The 21,033-nt window shown below is 37.2% G+C and overlaps 1 pseudogene; it reads right to left on the bottom strand.

Moving 5' to 3' along the window:
* LOC109108728 overlaps positions 1-20,176 on the bottom strand; it is a 57,694-nt pseudogene extending 37,518 nt beyond the window's left edge.
* Between the last annotated feature and the right edge of the window lie 857 nt (positions 20,177-21,033).

Genomic DNA, 21,033 nt, shown 5'->3' with positions numbered 1-21,033 from the left:
TTTGGCCTGTACTGTATATATATATATATATATGTATATATGTATATATATATATATATATATATAATATATATGTATATATGTATATATGTATATATATGTATATATGTATATATATATATATATATATATATGTTTGCAAATTCTAAAAAATGTCATGATATTGACGAAAAACAACTGTCATAGTTCAAAATTGTTCACAATCGAATCAAACCAAGATATAGTTTTGCCTGCATGCTTACTTGTGAATGTCAACTAAATACCCAATGTTGTATGGTAAAGAAGCTAGGGGCCGACGCCGTATAAAAAGTTTGAACATTTTTTCATTGAGTCAAAACAAACAGCTATTTTAGCCAACTACGAATATACAGATATACCAGTAGTTTGCTCATCTCCAAAAATGTAACGTACTAGCAAGCTATCGTCCCTGCTGTGCTAATAACCAGCTAAAGAAGTTGCCATGTTAGGGTACCACCTAACTTACGTCAAACAAATATTATACTGGTGTGATATTTTTGTTATGTTGACATCTGTTTTTCTATAACAGTCATAGCACCATGTCATAGCAAGTTTGTATCTTAAATATTAATAACTAGCATTGCATGTCTTACCTCTATATGTTTCTTCAAATTTGAAGGGGAGTTTTTAAACGCCAACAGTTCTTTGCGTTGAGGTAGGCACTTGACACATTGAAAACGCCAGGAGTCATTCTTTGAACCTTTAAATTCAAATAACTTGCTTAAATCAGAGCTGCAGGGCACAGGCTCAAGCTCAGTCGACGTTGTTGGCTCTTCGTCCATGTTTGATATTTGGTGTCCACCGTGTCCTTTTCTTCGATTTACATCAGTTCCGCTTGTGTTGTTTCAAAACGCGCGCTGAGCGTGTGAGTTCTTTGACCAATCAGATCTCCGATCTGTTTCAACGTGCATTGGCCAGCAACGCCAAAACGTCAGTCGACCAAAATTTTTTTTATGCAAGATTCGGAAGGATGTAACGACACGCATTTTAATAATGTAGTGGAGTACAAAGTACAGATAATTGCTGAAAAATCTACTTGAGTAAAAGTATAAGTATGCATTATTTTTTTTACTTAAGTAAAGTATAGATACGTAAAAATTTACTTAAGTACAGTAACGAAGTACAAATACTTAGTTACATTCCACCACTGGCACTAACAAACATATGGCTTGCACTGGAGTCTCTTGGAACTCTTATCAGCAACCTCATGCTGTCATTATAAGCCACTGTGAGCTTTCTAATGCTATCTTGCTTATAACGGCACCAAAGATAGGCAGTATACAATGGTGTACAGTATGTTCTAAAGAGTGAAATCTTCACAGGAACAGAGCACATACTAAACTTACGACACAACATGTTCGCTTGCACATACAGCTTACGACGCTGCCTATAAAGATCCTTGTCATCAGACAGGTCATTTGCAATAATATGGCCAAGATATGTAATATCTGTGCATACATCAAGTACAGTACCAGATAGATAAAAATCAGGAAAATGAGAATGTTTATCATCTCTACTTCTTATAGTCATAATTTTACTGCTTTTTTTGGATTATACTTTATATCAAAATCTACACCATACTGTGTGCATAGTCTCAAAAGCTGTTGTATACCAGCACTATATGGGCTAAAAATGACCAAGTCATCAGCGTACATAAGGTGATTAATTAGTGAGTCACCAACTCTACAACCTGTACCACAAGCATTTAAAATTATAGACAAATCATTCATATACACATTAAAAAGAAAAGGAGACAGAATTCCACCCTGTCGAACCCCATTGGTCACTTTAAAGGGAGCCGTTGTTACCCTCCCCCATTTAACTCTCATTGTCTGATGAGAATACCAATAGACCAAGATTCTAATCAAGAAACCAGGGACCCCACAGTAACTTTTAATCAATTTTAAAAACAATTTTTGATGATTAACACGGTCAAATGCTTTAGAGGCATCAATGAAGCACAAGAACATTGTGGAATTTTGTTTATTATATCTATCTAAAATTTCCTTTAGCGCAAAAATACATAAATCAGTACCATGCTTTCGTTTAAAACCAAATTGATTATCCGTAGACAGGACGTACCTCTCAAGTCTACACAGAACAACTGTCTCCAGCACTTTTGACATAACACTGGCCAAGGCTATTGGCCTATAGTTATCTGAGCTATTCAGCTTCCCCACTTTATCCTTGATAACAGGTACCAGCTCAACAGACAGCATAGAATCAGGTAACTCCCCATGAACAAAAAACCCTGTGTAGCCACCAGAGGACACAGTTTCTTACTGGCAAGTTTAAGATGTTCAGCTGTAATATGGTCCGGACCACATGCCTTATTATCCCTTAGCTTCAATATTGCTTCATGGATTTCAGAAGTAATAACAACAACATCATCATTATACTCCACATTATCCACCACAAACAGATTACTTTTTACACAGTTTAGTAGTTCACAATAATGTTTCCGCCATAACTGTGAAATTTCATCAGGACCACTCACACCATCTATATTAGACGGAAGAGATATTTTGCAATTATTAATAGTTTTAATTTCTTTCCAGAAATCATTAACATTATTATTTTGCAGCTTCCATGCCAGTGAATCAGACCTCATAATGTTTTCATTTCTTTTAATATAGCGAAGTGCACATTTAAATCTGGCATTAGTGCTTTTTTTTGTTTCAAACAAGGGGCCATGCCTACTTTTGCCTGACTCAGCCCATTTTTTAAAAGCATTACGGGCCTCTACATGAAGCTCTTCTACGTATTCCTTCCACCCTGGCTTAGCAATGCACAAGTTTTTCCTAGGTTTATATAGAGGCCTACTCGAAATACTGAGAGACTCCACAATAGCTTCATACAGGGAACATAAAGCCTTACAGTGTTGCACATTCTTACAATTCATATCCCGACACAATAAGGCATCATTTGGGACCACAATATTGGCCAACAAAGCATCTGAATGATTAACATACCTATTAAGATCTTGCTTAGAAATTTTTGACCAATTTATTTTCTCTACATCAATGCCATTGTCCACAGGCAACAACACCGGTATAGTGCCCGTGTTCAGCACCACGAAAAAAGGTATATGGTCCATAGTAGCCAGATCATACTCAATCTTCATTATCTCAATGGAGTCATGGGCATCCACTGTACAAAGGCAGTGATCTAGCCAGGAAGTAGAGTGCCAGGCCTCACTGATATAAGTATAACTATCATTTGGCAATAGTACCTTACTAGATAAAATTAATCCACTGTCTGTACAAAACTGCAATAAATGATTACCAAATGAAGAGTTTGCATCAGTAATGTCAGCATTCATGTCACCTAAAACATACATGCAGGTGGATGAATTATCCTGAATAAAAGACATAATGAATGCCAATCTACTGAGGTACTCATCCTCATTAAATATGCACTCATATGGCATATAAACATTCAAAATTATTATCTTCCTGTCATTACAACACAGCTGAATACCAATGGCCCAATCAACTCCAAATCTTATAACACTGACCAACTGATCATATTTTTTATTCCACAACGTAGCAACCCCCCCAGGAATTCTCCCCCGGGACAACTTTAGCACTTAAGTCTGTTTTGTTGATTCACCCCGCTCCATGAAAGTTACTATGCAGGGAATTTAATCCATCCAGTTCTTGTTTAGCAAGGAACGTCTCCTGGACACACAAAATGTCACATCTCTCCATCAATTTGTCCGCAACAACACGGCGTGATTAATCAGTATCACTGTGGCCAACACGCAGTCCGCGCGTATTATAAGACGCAACACAAATGTTCATGTAGATGAATTAATTACATAGCAGCAACTGCAGACTGACTCCCGTGTGGAGCTACAAGTGTACCACGACAATCCAGTTCACCACCCCGCTCATTGCCCAAGACTTTGGAGCCACGGGCCTCATAATAGCGGCGAACATAAGTCCCGTCGGGCCAGAGTTTTGGATTGTATAGGATTGTCTCCAGTTTCTCAGATAAATATCCACGTAGCGTGTCGGCATCCAGCGTGGGAGAAAACCTAGTGGCAAACACATTCACCAACTTTGTTTTCACCACACCAATGTTGCTCTCAGTACTGGTACCAATTATTCCCACATTCCTCTGCCCACGTTTAAGGTGACTTTGCTTGTTGTGGGATTTCCGTGGCACAGTTACTTTAAGGGACCCCTGACTTTTTGCGACCTTCTTTCACAACAACACTCCACTGTGAGGACTGTATTTGTGATCGTGGCGATGTTACTGCTACATCCAGGAGCTCCTGGTGTTGAGCGGAACCCTCCAGTCCCTTCACCCCCCCACATGAGCTACTAGCGATCTCAGTATCCAGACCCAGGTGACAAGACTTCCCAGCAGGAGACGTTGTTAACTCCTCCTGTCGATCAGGGCCTGCACGCCCCGACATCCCTTCACATGCGGTGCCATCAGCCCCTATATCATAACCCGATGTGCAGTGCGTTTCCACCGCTGTCACTCGCCGATCCATGGTCGCAACAATTGTCCCCAAGTTTTCACCCACTTCTGCCTGTATTTGCAATGCCCTCCTCAGGCCAGAAACTTCTTGGTTCAGCTGCTCCATTCGGCTAAGCAACGCCGAGGCATCCATATGGCCAAATCCCACAGGTGGCCGTTCATCCAAATAATGTGTAAACAAACCGCGGAATATTCTCACCACACTCATTTAAAACCTTCAAACAGGCCTTGATATTATTCACGTCCTTCTGTGGACCTTTGTGTCCGATACAGCGTAGCGTGGTATCCGGGCATACATCAAACAAAAGCCGCTTGGACTCCTCTATCCACTCAGATGAAAAGTTATTAGTTGCTAGCAAAACAATCTCATCATGGCTTAACGTCTTCATTTTAACCACGATGAAATTTAACAGTTCATCTTCCACTATCACCTTATCACCATTGTCCGTTTTATAAATTGCAGGTTTTGTACGGGGACAAGCCGAGCCTCCACCAGCGGCTCTCATCAACACTGCCGCCATGTTCGCCATATGATAATATATAATATAATATTTTGGCAGGGGGTCAAAATTGGGCACAACACCGGCTCTTGTAGGTGAATGACGGGAGCTGGCTCGCATATCTGAAGAGCCGACTCTATTTAAAAAAAAATATATATATATATAGCCTATAGAAATTAAATCATTAGGTAATAATGAAATAATGGATGCATTTTATTTTATTTAAAATAATTGACTAATTCAAAGAACAAAAAAATATTATATAGGCCTAAAGGCGCACATATTCGTTTCGACTGTCTGATCAGCCTCACATTCTGTTCCTGTCAATCATACACGAGGTGTCAACCAATTATATGGCATGAGGGAGGGGGCGAGCCATCACACACACACACACCACACACACAGTGTCAAACTCGGAGAAGAAACCGCATCAGCCCCTCGAAAGTAAGGCAGCTTGCATTTCTGAATGCAAATCTCTCATAAAATAAAAATATGATCAGCATTGTGTGTGTGTGTGTTCATGCTAGTTATACAAAACATAACTAGTGAGATAGTTCATGCTGGTTATATAACATGCCAAAAAAGAGGGACCAGTTTTATCCTTTCAGTTATTTATTTTTCTTTAATATGGGTTCTATTATGTTGTTCAGATTCAGATTGTATTTGTTTTGTAATGTTGTTGTTTCTATACATTAAAAAAGTTGTAATTTAAATGCAAATGTTTAATAGTATTCTTTTTTTCCATAACAAATCAATGCATTTTTAAAGAAATTGTGAGACATTGTGAGTATGACTTCATTTAATAATTTAATTAGAATTGTTTTCACACCTATCATAGTCAAAACATTATTGTTTTTTAAAGAACCATTTGTGAGCCAAAAGAGCCGAAATGCCCTTTGTGTTCCATGTGCGGTTCAATATCAACCAATAAGATTCCATGTACGATGTTGCGTTTTCATTGGTCAGTCGTTGAAGTCTATTTCTGATTGGTTGTTGTCGTTTTGACAGCGTTTATGCCAAGAGCAAAGAGAAAGAAATTCGAAGAGAACAGTACTTGGCCATGCGCGAATGCACGGGACACAGTCTAAGCACATACACGCTTACTTTAAGCGAAGAGGAGATATTCGCGATTGCACTGAACATGTTTTAAGTGCAGGCATACTCTCTGAGCGAGCCCAGAGAAAATTCTTACAAGAGCAACGTGTATCTGAGAGCGCGCGCCCAGTTCCCGCCCGCGAGCAGAGAGATTCGCGCTCCGCACATCATATTCCGCGCGCGAGCAGAGAGATTCGCGCTCGCGCACATTATATTCCGCGGGCGAGCAGAGAGATTCGCGCTCGCGCATTATATTAATGTACTTTCGCGCTACAATAATGCGCTCTCGACATTTGACAGGGAAATAACGCCATAGCCAATTGACCTAATAAGTTGCAAATTGGTCCTCCAGCTGTTCCTTATATGTACATTTAACTTTTCCGGCCTCTTAGTGCTACCTGTCCCAACTTTTTTGGAATGTGTAGCTCTCATGAAATCCAAAATGAGCCAATAATTGCCATGACATTTCAAAATGTCTCACTTTCAACATTTGATATGTCATCCATATTCTATTGTGAATAAAATATAAGTTTATGAGATTTGTAAATTATTCTATTCCTTTTTACTCACAATTTGTACAGTGTCCCAACTTTTTTGGAATCGGGTTTGTAGTTCAAAAAGCACCAGCAACAATAGCTCACCATATAGAGACGGATTCTTTCTGGTAGCCTGTAAAAGAGTGAAAAACACACGAAAAAGCAGTTTGGAATTCTCTTTAATAATCCGCTTTTACATTTTCCCTCCGAGAAATTGCTGGAAAGCATTAAGGCATTAACATTAATTTTAAAAATCGCTACTGTGACCGTTAGCTAAACAAGTTAAAGTTAGTTGGAAATGAGCCACAGTCTCTTCACCTGTGCTGTAGCACATCGAGTGCCTTACTAGTACCTTTTAAGTGTCACAGAATTAACATAGTAGATTTTTTTTTTTCTAATTTAGCTGAAGTGAAATCATAACGTTACCTGCAAGCTGCAGATGTTGCCGGGATGAGTCTCTTCTCTCTCTCTAGGTTGCTAAGAGATGATGTGCGAGGGAGATGTTTAATTATGTATATAAAGTTCTTCGCATAAATATTTGCATTGGAGCATGTTTTTTTTTTTAGTATTACAATACAAAAAAAAAAAAAAAAACTCCCCTTCAATTGGGGTAAGTGCTGCCATAAATAGAGTATAGGTCTGTGGGAAACACTGTTCTGTTTCTATCTGTCTGTCGTTCAATCCGTCTGTCTGTTATGTCTGTCAATCTATCTATCATTCTATCTATTATAATATTGTTCTATCTATCTGTCTCTCTGTCTGTCATTTATCTAACTATCCATCTATGAGTGATACACCTAAATTTCGGAAATATTTGTCCAAAACAGAAAATTCTGGCGTAATACTTTTAGAGAGCCAAAATCTTAGATTGACAGTTTAATTGGCACTTCTCCAAAGATGTGTTTTGACTGTTTTAGCTTCTATTTTGTGAACATGGCGTGGATACGCTACAACAGGTAAACACATCAGCAGTGTGGACACACATCAGCGTGACCAAAAAAAAAATGCTTCTAGAGCAGCAGTATGTAAAATTTGTTCGGCTGAAACATTGAAAAGTTTTTTTTCCAAAAAAAATTACACCCCCAACAGTATAATGAGTTCAGTTATCCAAATTGAATTCTGGAAACGTCCTTTTCAGTTTTGGTTTTCGACTAAATAATAATAACTCCCCTTTATTACTTCAAAAAAAAGTTAATTTCAGTGCATCACTACAATCTATCTGTCTGACTATTTTTGACATAATTATATTTTTTGAATGTAATCAACATAAGATCAATTTTTTGTTCTTTCAGACATGGTTGACAAATCTCAGAAGGCTTACCAAGATGCCTTTGAGATAAGTAAGCAGGAAATGCAGCCTACTCACCCTATACGGTTGGGTCTTGCCCTCAACTTTTCCGTTTTTTACTACGAGATCCTCAACTCTCCTGAGAAAGCTTGTCACCTCGCTAAGACGGTTGGTATCTCTTTAAACGCTAGCAACATAAGGGGCCATTCACACAAGACGGGTTCTTGCATTTAACAAAAGAGACTTGCTTATAGAAATTCAACTGATTTTAACTTGCCAAGTATTGAGAGACAGTACAGTCACCAAAGATGCCCATCTAGTGCATGTGTACATATAAAACCATAAAAACAAGAATGTGTCCTATGTGGATAGCCTCTTACACTTCATCATATAAATGTGTATTTTATTTCTTTGCAAATCTTGACGGTAAACATTGTTACAATACAAGCACCAGTGTATTTGATGCTCATTCAACCCAAATGAGAAACCAGAGCCTCTCTTACAGGCTTTTGATGAAGCCATTGCTGAGCTTGACACTTTTAATGAGGACTCCTACAAAGACAGCACCTTGATCATGCAGCTTCTAAGGGACAACCTCACTGTAAGTCCTCCATCGTACATTCTGCACCAGTGTTATTTCTGTTTCAGTGCTTTATTGGCTCATACATTATATCAATTCTCATACCTGCAGCTGTGGACATCAGAAAACCAGGGTGACGAAGCAGGCGACAACGAGAACTAGGGGAGCCGCACAGATCTCCAAACACCCACACACATCCACCTTAAATACACAAATGGCTCCCACCTCATTCCACCCTACAGCACCCACCCCTCTCAAAATCCAGTTCCCAGCCCCGTTCCCCTGTAACTTCTGAATGATGATCAGCACCTGCAGGAAGACGCTCAGCGAAGCCCCCGTGGCTGGCAGGGGGGTGGGGGTGGCTCACAGGGTGGCATGCTGACATTAGAGCAGGTCCAGTGATTTTGATTGTGAACTTAACATGTACTGATTATCAAACCCTGTCCTTTATGCATGTCTGAGGGATTGTAAGACTGTGTGTGCTGCTAAAAGAGAGTAACTGTGTGTGTGTGTGTGTGTGTGTGTGTGTGTGTGTGTGTGTGTGTGTGTGTGTGTGTGTGTGTGTGAGTGTGAGTGAGAGTGAGTGTATTGGGGATCGGGGGTTGTGAACTCTAATAATTCCATTCGTTCCACTTTAGCTGGTTGTGCATTTTTCATCCTCCTTTTTTTTTTTTTTTTACGATCATTTTTTTTAGTATAATTCATCTGTATTTTCAGGTTTTATTGTATGGTTATTAAACTGGCAGTTTATTTTCACTGAATACAGAGTAAGTCTGACATCTCTGCTTTCAAAAACCATTTAATATTAGATGCGTTAACAATTAAGAAATAGATTTTGTTTCAGCGCATTTAAAGTGGAGGAGATGCCGAGTGAATTGAAGAGGCCAGATCCACAAAATCAGCTGTCATTCTCTGCCAAAAACATTAACAGTAATATAAGCTTATCAGTCTAGCCTGATGTGTGAGTTCATGAGTAAAACCAAACCAGAACTAATCAACACATTAGAAAACTATGCAGTATAATTTCTCAATACAATAACACTTACACTTAGACCCGCAGGAGTATTCAGGAGGTACTTGAATGTGCCGACACATGGATCAGAAGTGTCTAATATGGAGCAGCTGCTTTCCCTTCACATCTACACCATAATAAAATGTAAATTAATGAAACAAAAACTTGATCTAAAAAAACATTATTGTATTATTATTATTATTAACTCTTTCTCCGCCAAACACAGAATATTCCGTTATTCGTCATGTAGTCTCGCATAGACCTTCAGATTGAAGGTCTGGAATCTATGGCAGCTTTCATTAGCCAAGCCCCGCCCATGAGACCGTTTGACCGACATGTCAAACAACCAATCACAGTTCGTTTCATTCATTGAACTGACTCACGCTGCTGTGACGTAATGGTTCTGCATTTGGTTATTAAATGCTCGGGGGCGCTATTACGCATCTCCTGAATGAGTCCAGTATCTCCTGATCAAAAACACAGACGAGGAAGACGCAGAACGCGAGCTCTGTAAGCATGAATAAAAACTGCCCAATGTTAGCAAGTGAAAATGTCGATCCAGGAAGTGGCAAAGGACTGTGCAAGCTTTGGGGGTGCTGATGGAAGCCATCTGTTGCATCTTTGCTTTGATCATCTTAAAGGGATACTCCACCCCGCAATGAAAATTTTGTCATTAATCACTTATCCCCATTTCATTCCAAACCCGTAAAAGCTTAGTTTGTCTTCGGAACAAATTTAAGATATTTTGGAAGAAAACTGGGAGGCTTAAGACTGTCCCATAGACTGCCAAGTAAAAAACACTGTCAAGGTCCAAAAAAGTATGAAAGACATTACCAGAATAGTCCATCTGCCATCAGTGATTCAACCGTAACGTTATGAAGTGACAAGAATACTTTTTGTACACGAAGAAAACAAAACTAATGACTTTATTCAACAATTCCTCTCCTCTGTGTCTCTCCAAATCAGCGTAGCGGCATTTTGACAAATCTGAGCTGTACGTAGACAGCTTACGCTCTTCTGTGTCAGCCACGCTGCACTGATGTGCTGTTTTCTTTTAATGCAAAGCGTAAATATACGTAAAAAACGTATCCTTGTGGCACGGCTGATACAGAAGAGTGTACACTGCCTGTGTACTGCTCAGATTTGTCAAAATGTCACTACGCTGATTTGGAGAGACACAGAGGAGAGGAATTGTTGAATAAAGTTGTTATTTTTGTTTTCTTCGTGTACAAAAAGTATTCTCGTCACTGCTGGCAGATGGAGTATTCTGACGATGCTTTTCATATTTTCCTGGACCTTGACACTGTTATTTATTTGGCAGTCTATGGGACAGTCACAAGCCTCCCGGTTTTCATCCAAAATATCTTAAATTGTGTTCTGAAGACGAACAGAGCTTTTACAGGTTTGGAACGACATGGGGGTAAGTGATTAATGACAAAATTTTCATTTTGGGGTGAGTATCCCTTTAATGAATATGATCCAGATATATGTAGTATTTGCAAAAAATGCGATTTTCTCAGCTTTTGACTCAAAATGTTGCTTTTTTATGAAACCTACCTACATTCAAGTGTTGATAAAAAAGAATGCTTGAAGCTAGAATACATTTTTTTTAAGTAGATCTGTTCTTTATTTTAGTGTATTACAGATTGAGATATTCATACAACAAAATATTCTGGGGACAATGAAATTTTAGTGAAAATCATCAAAAATGCTGGAGGCGGCTGGCAACTTCAAAAACGTTGGCGGGGAAAGAGTTAGTCATTTTATTACCCTACTGGAAGAAAATACTTAGACTTTAGTCTTAGCTGGTCTCACAGCCTGGCCAGCATGGTTGGGGTTGTTTTTTTCAACAGGGGGAGACTAAATTACATGCGAAAAACTGAACATTGAGCATCAAAACTGACCTGCTAGCAACTACTGTCTGTGAATTTAAGGTGTAGCAGTCAGTTTTGGAAAGCTGAGCAGGAGGTCGTCCATTAGAGCATGTGCTGCTGTCAGTTCGGCCATAGTTAGCGCTCTGAATGTGTATGACAGTCCCATGCTCTGAAAACATCAATTCAACATTTTATAGTCTCTGGGATGCAAAAAAAGTAATTGTATAATATAATTTTGGGGATTTTGGCAAACACTGTAATGCATTAATTGAAATGTTAAAAATAAGCAACAATCAATTAAGAACAGAATACACACCACAGGTCAGGGCACTCGTCTCATGTTCACAGACAATTCTTGAATCTACAGTAAACAGAGTGATGATTTAAAGCAGTTTAAAAAATGTAAATATAAAATAAATGTGAAACAGGCTTAGTGAGTAATGGTTTATTTATATGTGGTTTGCCTTATGAAAAAGAGCTGTGCATAATTGTATTGAATGTGCACTTGTAGTACAGTATTTACTTGTAGTGTAGTATTTAAATCTTATAATATTAATAAAATATAAGGCCACTTAACACTCTCTTAATATTCTCATGAATGTTTCTTAACACAAGTATACATTTCATAAGTGCACTTTGTGATTTCAAATTATTTTTGTTGTAAAAGTAAATTTTATATAATTTTGGAAAGTCCACCCAATTGGCCCAACAAATGGTGGTTGAAGGTTTCCTGCATGTTTGTTCTTTTCGATAAGCAATGTCATTTCTGTTTTCTCCAAATAGAGGTCATGACCTTTGATCATGACCTATAGATACATATAGGTCTCCTAGCCTGGCCAGCATGGTTTGGGTTGTTTTTTCAACGGAAAAAACTTTTGCTTTTCATCGCTCTGAAAAGCAAGGGTGTGCTGTGATTGACCAGCTATCCAGTGTGTTGAGATTGGCTGAATACCTGCCAAATAAATAACAGTGTCAAGGTCCATAAAAGTATGGAAAGACATTGTCAGAATAGTCCATCTGCCATCAGCGATTCAACCGTAACGTTATGAAGCTTGTAGCACGGCTGACTCAGAAGAGCGTAAGCTGTCTGCATCAGCTTATATTCTTCAAAATGGCGCTATGGTGATGCGGAGAGACCCAGAGGAGACTGTTGATAAAAAGGAATTGTTGAATAGTTGTTATTTTATGTTATATGCTTCTACAAAAAGTATTCTTGTCACTTCATAATATTACGGTTGAATCACTGATGGCAGATGGACTATCCTGACGATGCTTTCCATACTTTTATGGACCTTGACACTGTTATTTATTTGGCAGTCTATGGGACAGTCACAAGCCTCCTGGTTTTCATCCAAAATATTTTAAATTGTGTTCCGAAGATGAACAAAGTTTTACGGGTATGGAACGATATGGGGGTAAGTGAATAATGACAAAATTGTAATTTTGGGGTGGAGTATCCCTTTAACTTTTCATTAAAACTAGACTTTAATTCTCAGACATTTCTTCAACTAAAACTTTACAAAACAAAAACAGGACAAGGTTGTCTAAATGTGTTAAAAACTAAAGAGTATATTTGACACAGGACTAAGACTACAGACTATACAAAACTATACAGGTATCCAAGGGCAGGCTTTAAGATGGTTTAGATCCTACCTGTCCGATCGCTACCACTTTGTTTATCTAAATGGGGAGTCATCTAATTTATCACCAGTAAAATATTGAGTGCCACAAGGATCTGTCCTAGGTCCTCTGCTATTTTCAATATACATGTTGCCCCTTGGTAATATCATTAGAAAATACGGGATTAGATTCCACTGTTATGCTGATGATACTCAACTATATATCTCAACGAGACCAGATGAAACTTCAAAATTATCTAAGCTAACAGAGTGTGTTAAAAAAGTAAAAGATTGGATGACCAATAATTTTCTCCTATTAACCTTTTCAGTGGTGAGTTTAAAATATTCCAGCGGTCCCCCCAGAGTGAGTTTTTTTAAGACGACCGTTATTTTAGAACGTTCCCCTTACTGTTTCCATGGCGACGCGTCAGGCTTGTCGCGTGACACACCGCGTCTACAATAACACTGTATGACAGATGTATTGCTTTTATTTCGTTTTTCCTTTTTTATTTAAAATATTCACAAACTTGCATGCCATGTCATGAACAATCTGATATTCCGATTCATAAATATGTGTAAATGAGTGTGTTTTGTCGTTTAAAAAGCTTTCTAAATGATCTTGATCGGGATCTGAAATGTGAGATGGGCGCCGCCATGTTTTTTCGCGCTGCAGTTCAGACTCCCATCAGTATTAACAACACCACAATAAATCAACTACTCCCCAAAAAATACAACTAATAAGTGGCCGATGAACTGGGTGAAGAACAGAGTGAGCTTTATAGTAACTTACACTATGTGTATCTGATATGAATATAAAAACATCTGCAAATTAAATTTGAATTGATTATTATTGTTGCTTCCATAGACATATGCCTGTATTTTTCAAACTCTAAATGTATTGTTTTACTAGTACTTATGTGTATTTAAATGTCTGAAAACTAAAATATGCATTACGTGGTTAATAATACTGCATAGTGGTGATAATATGACAAGAGCAGTGCACGTCTCTCTCTGGCTCAGCACCAACCAACGCGCGAAAACGCAGTTTGAATTTGGCAGTTATGCGACGTCACTGAACGTTCTAAATCCCATATGTGGGACCATACGCCCAGGGGCACGGAAATTAGAATCCCATATGTGGGACCGTACCGCTCAAAAGGTTAAATTCAGACCGAGATATTACTTATTGGACCAAAAAACATTACACAGAATCTCGTAGATTACAATTTGCAATTAGACGGATGTACTGTTACTTCCAAAATCTGGGTGTTATATTAGACAGCAACTTGTCTTTTGAAAATCATATTTCCCATGTTACAAAAACAGCATTCTTCCATCTTAGAAACATTGCCAAGCTACGAAACATGTTACCTGTTCCTGATGCAGAAAAGCTAGTTCATGCATTCATGACCTCTAGACTGGACTATTGTAATGCACTTCTAGGTGGTTGTCCTACATCCTCAATAAACAAGCTACAGATAGTCCAAAATGCAGCAGCTAGAGTCCTTACCAGGTCAAGAAAATATGATCATATTACCCCAATACTACAGTCTCTGCACTGGCTACCTATTAAGTTCCGCATCAGTTACAAAATATTATTACTTACTTATAAGGCCCTTAATGGCTTAGCTCCTGCATACCTAACTAGTCTTCTACCACACTACAACCCCATCACGCTCCCTAAGGTCACAAAACGCTGGACTTTTGATAGTACCTAGGATAGCAAAGTCCACTAAAGGAGGTAGAGCTTTTTCGCATTTGGCTCCCAAACTCTGGAATAGCCTTCCTGATAATGTCCGGGGCTCAGACACACTCTCTCTGTTTAAATCTAGATTAAAAACACACCTCTTTGGCCAAGCATTCAAATAATGCATCTCATAATTTTGGACTGCAGTTATATCTGATCAAATGTGCATTATTATTCTTTAGCTTGGGTTAAACTAATTAATTTTACTTGGCTGGAACAGCAGCTACGCTAATTATGTCTCTATTTGTTTCTCTGCTTTGCCACGGGATTTACATCCCGTGGTAACTAGGATTTACACAAGCTCCAGTCTGGATCCAGAACACCTGAGAAGAGATGATGCCAGCCCCTCAGAGGACCTCAGATGATGCTAACCCAGAGACAACATACAGAACTACCACATTTTGCTATAAGTTTGATTGCATAATTGCTGTTAATAGTGTTAATCGTCTGTTTGTTTACGTTTTTTTATTGATTTTTCTGAACATTTCTGCCATATGCACATGAACTGACAGTCACCACTGATAAGCTACTACTAAATATTGTAGAAAACTAATTTTCTGTAAAGTTGCTTTGTAATGATTTGTATCGTAAAAAGCGCTATACAAATAAACTTGAATTGAATTGAATTGAATTAAATTTTAAAAAAGCTGACAAAATGAACACTATATCACTGGCATTCATGTGGAACAATATATTTTGCAATTTACAATTCTAAGTGAACTAAGTGAAGGAAATGATGGGTAAATTGAAGGAAATGTTGGAGAAGGAACAAATGTGAAGGAAGGACAGGTGAAAAAGAAGGACTCCCACATCTTCACTCGGTGAGATGTCTGTATGTTAATATACTGTTTGTATTGTACAAATTTCAGGAGATCAAAGTGTCTGAGGTTCTTCCACCCTCAAAACTTTAATCATGTTTCAAAGACAACAGAAGTAATTCTGCAGTTACATATAATGATGTACTTGGATCCTACTTAAGTGGTTCAAAAAAGGACTCTTAAGTTCTACCAATTGAATTTCAAATAAATGTATACATTTTCATTTTATTGATATTAGCAGAGGTGGAAAGAGTACAAAAATATTTTACTTAAGTAAAAGTACCATTACATTAATTAAATTTTACTTAAGTACAAGTACCAGTCTAAAAATCAACTCAAGTAAAAGTAAAAAGTAGCTCGTTTAAAATTTACTCAGAGTAAAAATAACTTAGTTACATTTTAACAGTGGGAGGGAGGCAAAAATGGGACCATGGGTGTCAAACTCCGTTCCTGGAGGGCCACAGTCCTGCATAGTTTAGATATAACCCTAATTAAACACCTGATCCAGCTAATCTAATCATTTAGGCTTATTTGAAAACTACATGGTAGGTGTGTTAGAGCAGGGTTGCAAACTCTGCAGGGCTGCGGCCCTCCAGGAACTGAGTTTGACACCCCTGAGATAGGCCTTTAAATCTCAAACCAGTTGAAGGAATCAGTTTTTTTATAATAATAATAAGACATTTGGGCTGTTACCAGGCAAATTAAATCAGTATCAACAAAATTCATCTTTTCAATGCAGAGAAGCTGCATCTGAAGTGGCATTTAGATGTATTTACACACTGTTTAATGCAGGACATGAATGCATTTAACCTGCAGTTACACATGCAAAAAGATTGTTTTGATATATAAGACATAAAATGTTGAGTACTCATTTGAAATTATGAAAAATAATAAAATAATACATTAAATGTAAAATAAAAATCACCAGTAGGTTTCAGCAAGTCACTGTTAATAAGTGAGTCATTGCGATTGAACTGAATCATTTAAACAGTTGATTCGTTCAGGAACGAAAGACCGTCATTCCCCAGAGACGCAAAACTGCTATGGTGGCTGTGTTTGGAATTATTTTTGTTGTCAAAAACAGGCAATATGGTGTCTAAACCACAAGTCTCTTAATTAACTTCTTGTTTATTGAACTGTTCTTTAAAAAAAAAAAAAAAAAACACCTATGTAATCATGCTGATTTTTGGAAGAAAAAACCCACTCTTCATGTGATACTGATTTACTATATGGAATTATATAAATATATACATTTTCTGCCCCTGTATCTTCAGTTTTGTGATCATTGTAAATGCATTTTAACAGAATGTATCAGGCAGTGAAAGAACGCACTCTAAATGCGCGTGCGCACTAGTCTAATCTACTAGACCACGGCACTCTGTAGGAGTGTTTTTTGGTTTTTGGCAAAATACTGATAATGTCAAATCGCACATCGTTAAAACAACAATTACAATATTATCACAGATTGCACACCCTGCACCACTGTCTTTTTGGCTAAACTGTCAAAGCTTCATTTTAACCACCAGTGCAACAATGCAAGTATTAACCTTACCTCTACATGCTTGCAAAGGGTTGATTTCGAGATTTTATAAACTGCTAGTTTGGTCTCCCTAGGCAAACACAGCTTAGGCTACACTGTATTATAGAGCATAAATATGGCCATGGGGTTCAGTTCATTTCCTTCGAGTTCAACTTCAGCAGAATACTACGGGGTTTCGTTTTCAGCTGGGTCTGCACCATAACGCTTGTCTGTCCGTCTGCACCTTTCTTGTGATTTGCTCTCCTACCCATTATTTACTGCAGTAGTTTCCAGGGAGCGATTTTTATTTATTTTTTTTACTCAGTAATTAATGCATTTTAAAATGTAGAAAAGTACAATACTTCAAACAAAATATACTTAAGTAAAATTAAAATTACAAATTTTAAAAATCACTTGAAAAAGTAGAAGTACACAAAAAAGCTACACAATTACAGTGACGCAAGTAAATGTAATTCGTTACTTTCCACCTCTGGATATTAGCATGGAATTAAATGTCCAAAAACATAACATTAAGTTCCCAGTATATTCTTTTAAAGTATATTATAACCACAATAAGTACTCTTTTAAAAAAAAATATGCTAAAGTGTACTTTTTTTTTTTTTGCAAGGGTTGCTTGCAGGCGTTTGAACGTTTGAACTTTGACTAATGTGTTTCAAAAGTCTCTTAAATCAAAATATTCTAAACACACTTCCTGAAGATAACAGAATGAATTGAGTAGCAAACAAATACTCACGAATTCTATGCGGGAGGCAAAAATAAGAGATTGCAAGGTACTTGTATGTGCCAAAGCAGGGATCAGTAAAGATCATATGTGTTGCATACACCTCACAAATCTCCAGGCCATTGCAGCTTTACATGTCAAAAAAGGAAGACTTTCATTACTCATTGCATCTTTATCCCAGCAAACAAAAATGTGTTATAGGAACATTATTAAGCATTATTTCTGAATGATCTATGAATATTTTAAAAACATTTTCTTAGCTATGCAAAAGTTAAAGAAAACATTAAGAAAATGTTCCATTTTATCATGGGAATGTGACTTTTGAACGTTAGACTAATATCCTACTAAAAAATTTCAGAAAAAAAAACATCAGAAAAATTTCAGAAAAAAAAACATTCCATGAACATATTATAAATGTTTTTTTTTAATACAATAGGCTACATTTTCAAAGTGCTATTAAAGACTAGACAACTTCAAACATTCTACTGGAGGAACATTTGTTAAATTTCAGAAAATTCCCTGTTAGCTGCAGACGGTATTTAAAGAAGATCATGAACTTTAAAACAATTCATTTATATACCTTTTCGACACAAAATCCAGTGCATTGGGTGAAAAGCAGTTGGTGTTTTGGAGCTGTTGAGATGGACGTCCTTGAGAGCAGGTGGTTTTATCTGTACGTCCATAGTTTGCAGTATTTATCTGTATCTTACCATGTTCTATATGGAGATAAAAAATTTCTTAAATGAATCCATGTGATCTGATTTCTTGAAACAAAGTAAGAGATGTGGAAAAATCACTCACTACATTTCAAATAACCGTATCCACCATGACAAGTTACACTTGTTTCTGGAAGATGATGGTGCATATAAGAGTTATACAGAGAAGGAAATGATAAACAACTGGAATTGGAGGAAGAGAGAGAAAAAGTCCAAACCTGCTGTGATGCAAATGTAGTTGGTAGTGTAGTACTTGTAGGTGCCAAAACATGGATCTGGTCTGGCGAGTCCTCATTGGGACATTTCACATGTTCTCAGTCCATTACACCTGTTTAAAGATAAGGACATATGTAAGTAAACCAGCAACATACTCATAATTCTATCTATTTCCTTTTACCATTTAAAGATCATTGGGACATTTATTGAACACCAAGTATTAGATATTTGACTTTGTGGTCGTCCAACGCTGCAAGTTTGGCCGCTTGTGCGACCATATGTTGCTGATTGTACACTGATCACACCAGTACCTGAACAGAAGAAAAACATCGTTACACAATAGATTACTGTTCACAACAATAACAATAGTAAGCTTTATATAAATAAATAACTTTAGTTATTAGACACAACAACATCTTACCACAACTGAGATACTGGACAAAGCCATCACATGTAACTACAGTCTCTGAAAAATTAAAGAGTGGAGCTTTAAGATATTATTTGTCAAGGTGTGATTGACAAACTATAAGCTCATATAAAAAATATATATATATATATATATATATATATATATATATATATATATATATATATATATATAAAAACAATAAACTCAAGATAGGGAAATACTAAATTTGAAAGATTTACATATAAGACTGTCCAATACTGAGAAGAAAAAAAAAAAACACTAGTTCAAAACACATGCAAAGTTCTTACAAATGTACTTATTGTATTTATGGTGGTTTAATGTACTCTTTTATTATAAATATATGGAATTGTTCATTCATAAATATCATTATGTTTAAGGGGAGTTGCACCACATAACATATAACCTGAACTAACCTAATAATGTTAATGAGAATAATAAAAACATACAGCAGTGACATTCACACCACAACCCATCCAAATAAACAACAACTATGACATTTAAAACTGAACAATTAAGTCAAGTAATCTTTGCTTAACTGATGACTGATGATGTGGCTCATGGACAAATGAAATACCTGCAGATATCAGCAATCTGGAGTTCAGAAGCACCACTGTAAGACAACAGAAGATACATGATTAAAATCACTGTGCAATGCTAATCTTAAAGTCATTCACACTATTCTCAACCCTAAATTTAACCCAAATGTCTAAATGTGCAACTATACAATAGTGTCCACTGTGCATCTGATTTTGCAATTTAATCAGATGAAAGAAACTTACAGGTAAGTAGGAGGACACTGAGAGAGAACATGATTCTGCTGTCACCGTAGAAGGTGTGGATGTAGCCTCTGATGAGCTGATCCATATTTCTATAGTCTGTTTTCTGATTACTCAATCAGATAAGAATCTTAAACTTAAACTCTTAAACTTATTTTGAAAGTAAAGACATCTGTGTAAAAAATGTGATGTTGAGCAAACACTTCCTATTATAATAGGAACTTGCTTGATAATTTCTTAAGAGTTAGTGCAAATATTTTCCCACAGAGGTGTCCAAATCGGCCCGCAGGAGGATTTAAACAATAATATAAAATAATAAATAAAACATCATTTTGAAAATTAAATAAAGTGCAATTGCTACAATATTTTATTTTGAATATAAAGCGGAACAAATAGCTCATTTATTTATGCCTCGGGATATTACGCCTCGGGAGTCAGGACACCTAACATACGCGTTTTAAAGCTGCGCCAGAATCTCTAGCAGCAGGAGGATATGATGATAGCTGTGCTGTAACTGATGCTTGTGTGGCTATTTTCTGGTGATTTTAAACCTGTCCAAAAGACGAAATTTGACCTGGAAGGGCAGACAGGCTATTTAAGGAGAAATGGTAAGAAAGGTTTTGTAATCTCAATGCCGACAGGTACACTGAATAAAATAATAAACGCAACACTTTTGTTTTTGCCCCCATTTTTCATGAGCTGAACTCAAAGATCTAAGACTTTTTCCATGTAAACAAAAGGCCTATTTCTCTCAAATATTGTTCACAAATCTGTCTAAATCTGTGTTAGTGAGCACTTCTCCTTCTCATCCACCTCACAGGTGTGGCATATCAAGATGCTGATTAGACAGCATGATTATTGCACAGGTGTGCCTTAGGCTGGCCACAATAAAAGGCCACTCTAAAATGTGCAGTTTTACTGTATTGGGGGGTTCGAAAACCAATCAGTATATGGTGTGACCACCATTTGCTTCACGCAGTGCAACACATCTCCTTCACATAGAGTTGATCAGGTTGTTGATTGTGGCCTGTGGAATGTTGGATCACTCCTCTTCAA

Source organism: Cyprinus carpio, chromosome A3 (genome assembly GCF_018340385.1).
Source record: "Cyprinus carpio isolate SPL01 chromosome A3, ASM1834038v1, whole genome shotgun sequence".
Classification (NCBI taxonomy): domain Eukaryota; kingdom Metazoa; phylum Chordata; class Actinopteri; order Cypriniformes; family Cyprinidae; genus Cyprinus; species Cyprinus carpio.
Note: the sequence above shows the minus strand (reverse complement) of the source record. Positions and strands in the feature narration are given on the sequence as shown.